The sequence below is a fragment of the Myripristis murdjan genome, chromosome 18 (assembly GCF_902150065.1).
Source record: "Myripristis murdjan chromosome 18, fMyrMur1.1, whole genome shotgun sequence".
Lineage (NCBI taxonomy): Eukaryota > Metazoa > Chordata > Actinopteri > Holocentriformes > Holocentridae > Myripristis > Myripristis murdjan.
Window position 1 is genome coordinate 26,519,854 of NC_043997.1, and position 13,684 is coordinate 26,533,537.

Here is a 13,684-nt window from a genome sequence, read left to right on the forward strand (position 1 = left end):
TACAATCTAGGGTGTTGTCATCCGCCAGCAGCTGCTTGCCTTTGCAGGTGCATGAGACCGAGAGTGTGATTAGATGCAGAGATGGAGGGCAGCCGTGGGTGTGGTGAAGGGATGGCGGAAAACCAATCAGAGCTTGAGCGTCTGTCGGCTGTGAAGCAGAAGTAGAATTTGCCGTTCCGCCATCAGATTACCTGTCGAGCCAGACAAGACAGCGAGATTAGTGGGTGTTGCTAATCCACAGGGCGCCCAGGGTACCATGGAACACAAACAGGAAGATTTCCATTCAGGTAAATATGTTTAATTACACATGAACAGCCACACACACACACACACATCATCAACACACACACGCCAGTGCACCCCTGTGGTGAGGTGTAGACGGGCTTCTGGCAGTACCGCTGTAAGGTAGATCCCAGAGATCAGAGCACAAACTGCATGCCTGCTGAGGAGACACACACACACACATACACACACACAGCAGGAAAGATGAATCAGCCTCTCGGTGTGCACACATGCAGTTTTGCTGTTACATATCGAGAAAGTTGCTTCGTTAAGTTGTGAAAGTGCCACTCACTTTCACCAGCCTCCGCGGCTCAGCGCAGCTTGTTTCGTCTCTCTGTGACTCGCCGCTTCCCTCAGTAGCCGCGCTCCAACCTGCATTGTTTTGTAAGTCTCGGACTAGCGTTCCAATTAAGCAGGTATTGTTATGTATGAGATGGAAAGCGGTGGGTAGTGACAGAGCTGACAGCAGCAGTTAATGGGAACGCTGGTGTCTGGATGGAGAAGACAGGGGAGACTCTCCAGACCCAATTTATTGTTTCTCTGCTCCTCCTGGTGGAGCTCCCGCTACAGGCAAGACACACACACACACACACGCACACACACAAATAGAAGAGGAATACATTACACCCACTAACACACACAATGGCTAAGCACTCCCAACCATAGACACATAAAATGATGCACATACAAGCTGAGGAGGCCAGTGTGAGTGTGTGTATGTATGTTTCCACCAGAGGTTGTGGCTAATGCCTGCTGAATGGAGCCATTAGCTAGCAACAGGACTGGAACAATTGCTCTGGCACTGTTGTTTTAGTTTGTTAGCGCTTGTGTGTTTCTGGGTACATGCATGTGTATACATGTTAATGTGCACATATGTATGTTTGGCATAACTTAAGGTGTGTTTTTCACCTGTTTCTGCACGTGTGAGTGAGTTATTTTGTGTTTTAGTAATGATGGCACGCACATTCAGAGTGCATTTAGAAAACCCTCAGAATGGAGTTACAGAGTGCCTCGCAAGACAAATTAAGATGTAAGCTATAAATTAAAATGTGAAAGATAAATAAAGAATAAAACACAAAAGGGCAAATGCAAATGTGCAGAGTAGTCCAAGCAAGTGATGAATAGCCGAATGCCGGAATGTGTTGGCACGTGTGTATATTCTGTATGCGAGTGCGCACGTGCAAGCGTGTGCATGTATAATGCATGTCTGAGTGCCAGTGTTTGTACGCGAAGGTCTCCGTTGGTTGAGCCCAGGGTAGCCACCGCATCCCAGCCTCTCCACCAAGGCCTCGCCGCAACACACACTCACACTCACTCAGTACCCATTAGACCCCAGACGCCCCATGAAACCAGGGCTGCAACGCCAGTCCCAGTAATGGCAGATCGTTAAGGAGGGAGGGAAGGAGGGATGGAGGTGGGTAAGGAGATAATGAGGGGTCGCGTGAGGATAAAGGATAGAGAATAGAAAAGGAGGAGGAGGAACAGGAGCAGAGGGTTAGAACATGGTTGAATGAGTACATTTGCACACACACACACATGTGCAAAGATACACACAAATGTGCATGTGGAAAGACTAGAAGTGCATGCATATTGCTGAAGATAGAATAAGGCAGCTGAATCTGGCCAAGTCAAGGTTGCATAAGGATTTCTTCATTCCAAGTCTTCATCGACGAAGGCGCACAAACCGAAAAATAGAACAAGGCAACAAAGGTGAGCAGGTTCAGGGTTACCCTCCCCGTTCTCCTCCCTCCTGGGGTTTTAAACCCTTTAAGGCACCCAGACATGGATACACATACACACTCAGGAGTTTCCCGACAAACACAAACATGAGCCGAGGGATGTCAAGCAACTTTCCAACCTACTGACTCCTCCTTGGGGAAACAATAACCAAGAATAAAGATGAACACTAAATACTGCTAACTTTAGTATTTGGAACGTAATATGCAATACACACACATAAGACTACAAAACACTGTGCAAGAATTTCACCTCTTCCTCTACCCTTGGTGCTCATTAAACAGAATGTACTCGTGCCAAATGATAATACACACGTTGTGAAGTGAGCGACTGATTCAGAATGAATAAGAATTTGAATCCATATCTTGTGGAATGTCTTGATTGCACTGAATAAAAGTAGGTAGAGGTGTTGGAGCTTTCAGCCTACACTCAACTCAGCTCAACTTTGCATGGCTATATTTGTGCAGACCTTCAATTCATTTCAAGTAAGAAACTTTAATCTTCACCACAACACCTTTAACTAACCTGTAGCTAATCCTTTATTCTAACGTCAAGCCTAAACACAAACCTAACCCCTAATTAAGCTCTGGTAAATGTGTGGATCAGTAAAGTGTCCTTACTTTGAGGCACTTTACTTTCTTGTAAAACAAACAAAAAAAAAAAAGGTCTTTAGACAGAAGTACAGGAGCATTTCCACATGCACACAAAGAGTTGTCAAACACAAGACTTGTTTTTAGGATGGCGTTGAAGCAAAGAGCCACGAGAGGCCAGTGTTTACAGTAATTATAGAACAGCAAAGAAGTGTTGTCAGGTATAATACAAAGTGGAGGCATAAAAACTGTAGTAAAACACACACTGTGATTAAGAAAAAAAAGGCTCGCTAATGTTCAAGAAATCTTTTATTTTTTAATCAGTGATAATTGCACACTATTTTTCCTCTTGGCAATATCGTCCTCTAACAATAGATAAGCAAAGTGGTTGTTAAGCAGCACACAAAGTGGTTGTTAGCACATGAATATTTAAATGGGCTGGGATGCGGCTGAAGGTGTGTGTTCCACCAGCGGCCTCAAACGTGACTCAGCGAATCTGGACTGAGGGCTGCAGCTATCCCACACAAACACACACGTACAATAGGGTGGTTTTGTTTTTGTTTTTTTTAGGATGGTTGAATGAAGGGTTTGGAGTGACAAGATGAAGGAGAGAATAAGGAGAGGGGAGGAAGAGGAGGAGGAGGAGAGGAGCTAGAGGGGTCAACTGAAGTCCAAAGGCTTAAGGCTGGAAGAGAGGGATGTGGAAAATGGAAGAGAAAAGAGAAGGGAGCACTGGGAAAATGAGGACAATGCCCGTATTTGTATCGTCTTTGTCACTGTGGCATTTTGGAGGACAGAGACGGGCTGTGTGTTTGCCTGTGTGTGTGTGTGTGTGTGTGTGTGTGTGTGCGCATTCACTTCCCCATCCACTCAATTTGTGGAATTGATCCGGTCCCTAATAGTGAGCAAAACAAAAGTCAGCCTAATCCAACCACTATTTATAACACTGACGAGAGAGAGAGAGAGAGACAGAGAGAGAGAGAGACAGAGAGAGAGAGAGAGAGGAGGTGGGCATAATTGAACAATGGAAATGCTACAAAAGCCTGCAACAAAGAGAGAGGAGAAAGAGGAAGAGGAAGAAAAGAGACATAAAGATACAGTGAGAAAGGATTTGAGTAGGAAGGGTACGACAGGGCGACGTAAGCATTACACAGGTGAGAGAGCAAGAGAGAGACAGACAGACGCAGAGAGAGAGACAGTGAGAGAGACAGAGAGACCACTAAGTGAAATTGGAATAAAAACAAGTAGCTCGAACAGACTGGGCTTCTGGCCGAGGGATGAGAAAGGTTACAAATAGACTCTCACAGCAAGAAGCTAGCCAATTAAGACAGCTAGAGAGAGAGAGAGAGAGAGAGGGAGAGATGAAAGGTGGAGGGAGCATAGTGGTGGAGTCGGGGCGAGTGGCATTAGCGCGGAGAAAATAGAGATCAAAAAACAGACGAGTGGAGAAGACGGGTCGGTGGCCGGACTGGAGAGAGTGAACAGTGCAAGAAAAAAAAAAAGAGAGGCCAAGATAGATGGAGGAGTGCAAGGAGAAGAGATGGAGAAAGAAGAGCACTTGTCTGTGGCAGGAGTGAAAGGCAAAGAATTAGAGGTAGATTGAGTGGAGAAAGAGAGAGACAGATGGACAGGGAGAGAAAATGAGAGAGGAGTGCACTTGTTTTTTTTTTTTTCTTTGTAGATGTTATTGAGTCTAATAAGAGTATGTTGTTGTAAGACAGTCTAGAGCGGCTCTTCTTGGTCCCAGTGGCTCCACTCATCTTTTTTTTTTCTCTCTCCCTCCCTCTGCTCCTTTTTTACCTCGCCCACACTTAATCTGCTGAGGGGAAAAAAAAAAAAAAAAGCAAACTTTTGGCCAGGAAAAGCAGACGCTGGAGGTGCTCGGCTCCAAATCCAAAGGACAAAGGGTGCAAACGCTCACCATGTTACAAAAACCACAAAAATAACCACCTCGCACCATGAAATCACTGAGGAAAGACAGTTCCTTTTTTTTTTTTTTTTCTTAAAAGACCTTGCCATTTTCGTGGTGGATTGTGAGTCAGCTGTGTTATAAATGTCTTTGGCAGACCACATAGCCACAACACTATTAGCTACCCACTGTGTAAGGCTGCCAGAATGACATCCTGATGAAACTGGACATTTTGCATGCATTTGTGTGCAGATGTGCGTGTCTAGAGCTCAAATTAGATAGAGTTTTATTAGTATTATTCAGCAACAATACTTATCCCGTATTCAATTTGGAATTTGGCTTGGCTTGGGGAATGGTGTAATATGAATAATCCCTTCTTAAACACTCCAGGAGTCTGATTTTACTGTAAGATGGCATATACACCAAGCGCACATTTCTGATTGCCATTGTCAGGATTTGTTATTAGACGTCTGTACAAGGTGAGGAATCACAAACAACACAAAATTACTTCTGCTTTTACAGAGTCTGCATTTCCTGCATTCGCATTTGGAAAATAAAGTGAGCGCTAACTGGGTTATAACAATAATATTCCATAGTGAGATGTATCTTTCACTCCAAGTCATTTTCCAAGATGGCAGATGTCTCATGTTTGAGCTGAAGCGCTTCACTTTTTTGTTTTGTCTGTACTTTGGCAGCATATTGCTGTGTGTTGCGGTGTGTGAGGTGGGTGTTTGTTCACTGTCAGGGACAGAGAAGTCGGCGCAGACAGTACAAACACCACTGCAGCTACTGTAGGATCAGCCCAACTCCTCTCTGGTCCCCATAGCTCCAGTGTTAGAGCTCAGACAGACAGCAACAGAGGCAACAAGAGCAGCACTTGATGTGGAGGCTCTGTGTGTGTGTGTGTGTGTGTGTGTGTGTGTGTGTGTGCGCCAATCTGTGCTCAAGACTCACAAATAAAGTGCATCTTTTGGAGATTTTTATTTCTCATGATACATCTATATTTCGATCGGTTACCATTTCAAAATCAGAATTTGAATAATTTCTTTTTCTGTGACATTTTGAAAAATTTGGAGCATTGTTCCTCTGACCACCTCCCACCGGCCCACGTTTCTTTATGCATTCTGTGTTCCTATGTCTGCTTTGATGGCTGCCCTGCCAACTCACACATGTAGTTTGTGAATTTGCCATGATCTTCACACACACACGGCAGGCACAGTATTTTCTGTCAGTGCATTTACTGTAGGCAGCCATATGCTGAGCACACATGCACAGGCTGGAACCACGGGACAAATGCATTTTCCAACATACCAATAGTCTGTGATAACCCAGCAGACTGTAAAAGTGTCAACTGGTGCATCAAACTACTTTGACACACAGACAGATGACCAGATGCAACCATACCAGTTTTCTGGAGACACTCTTGCTGTTAACTTGGCACAGTGGCTTAAAAAATTTACATTTTTCAACAAGATATTTGTTGAAAAATGTTAGATTTTCCAGCAGTCAATTATTCTCATATGCTGGTATTATTACGCATGCTTTATTCAGGATGTTGACAAGTAAAGTGCATTGGGATTAACGTCGCTGAAGTCAGAGGTTGGTAAAACTTAATTATGTAGTAAAACAAAACGAAGGACAAAAATCTAAATACCTTTGCCAGATCGGGGTCTTTGGTTTAATAATTGTTAGACTCTTGGCATAAAAGATTATGGAAACATCTGGTTTTAGCATCTCTCTTAATTTAAGAAACAGACTTTTGAACATATTTTTAGTAATGTTAGCCATTGTGAATGCTTGCTGTGTGTCATAAAAGTGTCTAATTAAAAGTCATGCCAGGTTTATTTGCATAGCCCTTAATCACTATTAGAGGCTGCAAGGGCTTGACAGTGCTTACATTGTGAAGCAAGTGAGGCAAGTGTGTTGTGTATATGTGGACTGTTCTTTAACTATGACCTTATACTGACCTTACATCTCACCTCTGCATGCCGAACCCTGACCTTTGCCACGACCTTAACCCAATTCTAAGCCATTAAACTAGATCCCCAACATTGCCAAAGTAAACTAGACTAGACTAGACAAAATGTGCTTGCTTTTCTAAAAGTGTCCCTCCAGTCATTTATCAAGCCCCTAAAAAGCACCTCTGTTCATCAGTATTGCATTAAATGCACCACTAAACCTTGCCCTCTTTAAAAATGCACAGGTCAATGAATATGCAAATAGTCCCTGCCCACCTCCCTGCGTGCTCACACACTAGCTCGTAACCAGAGCTCAGTTCACAAGACGTGGAAGTCCTGTCCAGTCATGGATATTGTGCCATATTTGATAACCTAACCATGAAAAAAAAAACAACAACACATTTTTGTCAGTGAATCTCTTATTCACACTAATGCTGTTCTTGTGAGGCAGTCATTTCAAGTTGGTCTCTTTTTTTTTTGAAAACAAAACACGACCAGCAGTCCAGCTCTGCAAGTGGCAGAGCTGCTGCTAATGATATGGAAAGCACCACACTGTCAGTTGACAGGATTGGCTGTCAGATTTGTGTCATACCAAATCTAGCTCACCCAGGGTACGTCTGACTCTCAGATTTTAGGGGCATACAGACACCTCCACCTTCAGTAGAGGATTGTGAAAACACCTCTCTAGTGATAAGCTTTGCATAGATAAGACAGTGTAGTCAAGGTCAGATATTTTAGGGCACATAATAATAAGAAAAACACATTCTTGAGTGGAGGGGAACTATAAATTGTGTGTGATGAAAAAGACTGTGCTGCTGTTGTATCTTGTGTTAACTGAAATAAATAGATTGCTTTGTGTTCAATGTTTGTTGTGTTCATTTTCTCAAATTCCTCACTGACTCAAACAGTGGGCCCCCGAGATATTTGCACTTAGTGCCCCCAAAAGGCTGGAGCCGGCACTGCCAGAAACCAAACTAGTCCTCACAAGTATAATAATCCTGGTACACGCACAAACTCTCACACACACATCTCCCAGATGCAATCAGTGTGGCCTTTGCCTTGATCCATACTGCTCTAACGATTAAACCTTCGCCCGGCTCAGTGGCCTATAGGCCAGCTCTGCTGCTGTGCATCTCATCACATCCTATTCATCACCCCGCGTCTGTCTCTACCTCCGGCCCTCCATTACATCAGCCTGCCATTGACCTCCTATTGACCCACACACACACACACACACACCAACCAAGACTCTCAATTTGATTTTGACAGCTAGAGACAGTTTAGTTTGTGAATTTGGTTGTTACTGGCCCAGTCCAGTTCATAACAGGCTGCTTATGACCAGCTCACTGTTTGGTCAAATTCAAGCCTCAATCTGTTGTTGCATTGTGATGCCAGCACACCAAGACTGGCTTTATTTCTGCTGTGAGGCATTTTTGGCATTATAATATTCAACATATAAACATGAATATGCTCAAGTCAAAAAAAAAAATCTTGCTGCTCACCAATAAAGTACGAGACCCCCTTGGTTAATATAATATTTATTTTAACATTGTTTTGCATATTTTTTCCTGAATATAAAAACTGTTTAAAATTACAAATCTGGGCTGGGATTGGGCTTTAATAAAAAACAAAAAAAAAAATTGCAATACATTGTGCTTAACCAGCACAATGTATTGCAAATTTACAGTAAAAGCCCCAGTCCAGATTATATGATGATTAGATTAGTGTATGCATACACGTTTTTCTAACAGCTTAATATGAATGAAGAAAATAAGCTTTTGCAATATCCCCCACTGATCAGAACTTAATATGCAGGTCTTGCAAATTCAGAAATACGCACAAATTCATTCCTCCCATTTCACCGTTACAATATTTGCTCCACTCTGTAACAGTTCCTATTAACTGAACCAAGACTACAAAGGACCTCTGTGTATTTGCACACAGATGACAGTTAATCATTTGCTGTGAGCAATTTCCCTATTATTACAGCTTGAAACCCCAGTGTAAAAGGTCAATATTTATCTTTACCACACAACCACACATGCATGTGCACACACACTGACACACACTTCATCCATAATCATGGAAATGAAAATAGGAGAGGTGGAAAAATACAGTAAGTCAAGCCTGTATGGGAAAATGGAAATGCTAATTTGGTGAAAATATAATTTCTATATGCTGTGTTATTCCCCCTTGAATCGTCGTCTCATCCCGATGTGATTCAATATCTTTTTAATTATGGCTGTCTGTGTGGAAAGGGCCATGTGCAGCCATTTCTCCACGCTCAGTTTAACGTATGGGAAGATGATATCTCGGCAGGCGCCGGTTCTTTCCATTCCATTTAGAAATAATATATGCTTTTTAAATGGTGTCTGCTCTACACAAAGCCTGCCCCGGAGCCTCGCTGATGCTTCACGCATGTCTCCCTGCCCTGCACAGCTTCCAGGGAAGCCTTGCGAGGTTGGAGCTGAGGTTAACACTCAGTTGAGCCTTGAATTTCTTCCTTTAAAAAATAAATAAATAAATAAATAATATCATTCAGACTCCACAACTGTAAGTCCTTTCATCTTATTTGTGGTTCCGGTTACACCCTGAGGTTCCTCTCCACCGCTTAACTGCAGTTCAATCGGTCCGCGCCCTCCCTGATGGATCTGTCAGTGTTTACTCACAACAAACTGATCGATTCCTATGAAACCAGCACCCAGGCCTGACGTACGCCGTACAGCAGACCGCCGTCTATCCCCATGACTAATCAATCAGTGGTTAATTGCAGCGGGGACGGCGACCGGCATCTCATTAGTGGACCTGGAGATGATGGCAGGGCAGTGTGGTAAACTGGACCGCTCAGCACAAGTATGGGCCTAATCATCCTATTTTCTCAGTTCTGCTTGAAAGGATCAGTGGCCACGCTAAGCTCCTCGGGGCAGTGGCCCTCACCAGCATTTTGCTCATTCTTTCTTGGGTCTTTTTGTATGTTTGTTTGATTTTGCTCAGCACTGTGTGCCAACAGACATATTTTTTTTCTTTTCGCTGACTTTTTGGAGTCATTTTTTGGACTTCTTAGTCTTAATTTTGTCTTAAGTATTGTTCTCTTTATATAATTGTCAGAATAATACCTGGTTTCTCTGTTGTGGCGTTTCTTCATCTGAAGTCATTACTTTGAAGACTGAATAACTGGATGAAGATGCATGTTGTTGCTGAAGTACCGACACTGACCTTCAAGATATTTAGTTTTGGATAAGCTGAGTGGGTATGAGATGGAGAAAGAAAACCAAGTGCCTGGAGTGCAAGGCATTAAAACCAATACTGAACTTTGGCAGAGTATTGGATTGTTTGTTCACTTCCATAGTGTGACAAAACAGCTCCCAAAGTAACACTTTTAGCACAAAAACAAACACCAACAAAGCGGATTATGCCGATATAAATATCAGTCCCGGTACCCTTTTTTTTTTTTGAGGAAATTAAACCACTCTTTTCTTGTTATTTTCTGTATTAATCCCTGAGGGGAAATTGCATAGTTTCATCAGGAGATATCCATTCACACAGACACCGACAATCACCTCATGGCAAATAATAAAATGCCATAATGAAATACTATACTTGAATCAATGTTAAACTCTAGTGCATACAATTTAAAAAAAAAAAAAAAAAGTACTGATTCAAGGATAACATTTAAAAAAAACAAAAAACAAAACATAAAATAACTAAACACAGTAACTAGGGTAAAATGTAATAATGTAAATTGCAAAATGTAAAACCAAGTAAATGAATGTGTCACCTTGGTGGAATCAGTGTGTGGCTGAAGGTACTCTGCACTGCGGCCAGTGGATGAGGGGGGGTGAGAGTCATTGTCCATGATAGAGCACAGTTTGGACAGCATCCACCTTTCTGCAGCCTCCTGGAAAGAGCACAGTGTAGTCCCCGCAAACAGAACCGGCCCTCCTGATTAGCTTGTTGATTCAGTTTATGTCGACTGTCCAGACACAAACTCCCCCACATACCACAGTCTGATAAAAAGTGCACCGCACATACATACATCTGCATATATTAGACACATTCTTGTGAACCTTAACACTCAATACCTGATATAATCTGCCTACTTACACCGCAGATATGACCTGTACAGTAGATCTAATTAGATATTGGAGCACCGTCCTGCATAAATTTGTATACTTAAGCAAGACTTTCAACTTTTTTTCCTTTTTAAAGATGATTTTTTCGGCATTTCTGCTTTATTTGAGAGTGACAGTAGAGAGAGACAGGAAAGGCTTAGGAGAGAGAGGGGATGACATGCAGCAAAGGGCTCAGGTCAGATTTGAACCTGGGCCGCTGCCGCAAGGATTCATCCTTGATCTGTGGTACGCGCTCGACTAGGTGAGCTGCTGGGCTGCCCCAGGACAGTCAGCTTCTGCAATGGAAAATCTTTCCTCCTTTTAATGACTTTTTCTTGATTCAGTAGTGGAAATAAAGTGATCCCATACCTTTTTCATGTTAGACAATTATTTATTCAAAGACAACGTTTTAGGCCACTGAGGCCTCAGTCAGTTCAGGTCAGGTCACCAGGTCTGACCTGACAAAGGCCTCAGCAGCTTGAATTGTTGTCTGCTAATAAATAATTGCCAAATGTGGAAAAGTGTGTGGGATCACTTTGTTTTGACTGCTGAAGTTTAGTCAACCCAGCACCTACCCTGACATTCTCTGACCATATTAAAAAAACATTTGTTAATCCAGACATTTGGAAAGTAGAGAGGTTGAGTGGGAAGCCTCCGTAGAGAGAGTTCTGGCAGAATTCGGGAAAAACAAGCGGTTTTTGGGAGGCGGGGCATCGAGCCACCCAGCCATCCTTGAGCATTGCATGGGAAACTTTTTGTTGTGGTGAAAAGTTGACAGAGCCAGAGGCGGAGAGAGACAGAGCGAGACAGAGCGACAGAGAGGCACAGACAGGAAGAGAGAGAGAGCTTGTAGCCCCCCGGGGCCTCAGCGCCTATCTGTCATTGTGCCAGAACAATTCGCCCTGTAACTGATCCATGGACACAAAGTCTGCAGGTCAACTGTGACAGGCCACTCGGTGTGTGTGTGTGTGTGTCGATGGGTGCATGCACGTGCGTGTCACACACCCGCACCGATGCATCTGTGCCCAGTCTCACATGATATCAATGCTTGTCGATCTTCATCCCTCTGAGTTAGAGATGCGTGGGCGTGCGTCAGAGGTGTGCGTGCGGTCGTTTGCGGCTAATGAAATGAGATTCAGGTAGAGACGTGGCGAAGGGCGTCAGGGGGTTAGGGATGCGCGAGTGCAATATGTCGCCATGGCAACAGTCAATGAGAGTTTGTCGGCGTGATGGAATGGCTTATGTTGGGAGAGAGGGAGAGACAGAGGGAGAGAGGGGAGAAGCAGAAACAAGTCAAACTGAAGCAGTTGCCATAGCGACTCACCATTGCAGCTGCCTGAGAATTTCTCCCTCTCCCTCTTGTGTGTGTGTGTGTGTGTGTGTGTCTGTCTGTCTGATTCACTGGCATTAATTTTGCTGTTGCGCATGGGCATGTGTGTATGCCCTGTTTGTTAATGTGTGTGTGTGTGTGTGTGTGTGTGTTTGTGATGCATTAGTACATCACGGGGGGTTTCTGGTTGTGTGTTTTGTGTTGGTGCCCTTGTAGACATGATCCATAAGGTCCATGTTTCAGCAGGTATTTCACACATCTAATCAGGTTGTCTTTCTCTTTCTCTCTTCCATGTCTTTCTGTGTCTCTCATCCGCCCTCTCTCTCTCTGTCTCTAACAGATGCTGTAGTGGTTATTTATGTGGCTGTTCTGCACTACTGCTCTCTCATATCCTCAGGCCTAGACACACACACACACACACACACACACGCACAAGCCAGCAGGGGCTGTCAGCGTGCCACAGTCTTCTGTGCCATATGCTGCCATACGCTCCTAGCAGGGAAAAGTAACGTTGCTCTCAGTCAGCTGGGAGACTCGGGTTCAAAGGTCAACAAGGGCCCATCAGGGACTCTCCCACTTGCACACAGCGCTACAGGAGAAGGCCTCTGTCGAAGCATCTCAACTGTGGCGTTTTACTCCGAAATACTGCACATCCATTTTTAACCAAACTCCCTTTATCGTCACTGTCATCAGCTGTTTGAACATACTGATGATATATGAAATAATTATATGCAGTGTTTTCTAAGAAAAGGGATTGAAGTGAGCCAACATGCTCAACACTTCAAAACAACATCCATCTACACAAGTTAGCTAATCTCATCATCAGACCTGAAATCCTTTTTTTTTTTTTTAATGTGTTTTCTAGGAAAGTGTCATTATGTTGACTGACAGCAGAATAATTCTATGTGTATGTGTATATATGTATATATGACATTTTCTTTTTTTATGGTAATTTAATGGTAAAGCACTGTATAATGTATTTCTTCACTTTTTTCGTCTGTTTTCTTATTTTTTAATTTCATTTCTTATGTGGACTATGTGTCTGAATAAAGATTCATTATTAATAAGGCAGATCTGCATGTAGCATCAAGTATCAAGAAAATGGCAAAAGAAAGATTCCTCAAAAGAAGTTGATTTGCACTGAAAGCAACCAACATGATCTCACTGCTTTGACAATTGTTCACTTTTTCTTGAGAATACTGATAACAATCATTCTTCCTGTGCTGGCTGTTACATTTAATCACCTTCTCCATGGATTTTTTTTTTTTTTTTTTAACCGTGAATAATTCATAAGAAACATTTATGCCATGAAAAAAAGGCAATCATTTTCTTGAATGGCGGATATTGCCTTTTTCATGTGGAGCTCTTCGGTCGTGATTTTTAGGTTAACGCAGAGCAGTGATCACAAGGCAGTGATTATACACAAGTCAACTCTATGGGCGACTTCAGCGAGCAGCCATGCCCAACGAGTTGCCTTAACATTGTACCTTTAATCACCAGGAAACGATTGATTAGACTCTTGCAACTGTGTCTGACTTTATTGCCTGTGGCTGGGAGGATTGCGCAAAATCTAAATTGCATTTAAAAAAAAAAATCCCTTTCTCAAGAACTGAGATGCAACCACATGGAATAGCGCTGTTTAGATTCTGATACGGTGTTGTGTTTTCACCCAGCCAAGCAATTTGCTGTTTGCACAGTATATTATGGTCTAACACAATGTGTGATCAAAGAGAATGTGAGAGGCGTAAATACAGTTATTGACTTTT

The 13,684-nt window shown here is 42.9% G+C and overlaps 1 protein-coding gene across 1 annotated transcript in view; it reads left to right on the forward strand.

Moving 5' to 3' along the window:
• nlgn2a (neuroligin 2a) overlaps positions 1-13,684 on the forward strand; it is a 195,931-nt gene that overhangs the window by 95,292 nt on the left and 86,955 nt on the right. The gene's annotated exons all lie outside the window — the stretch shown is intronic.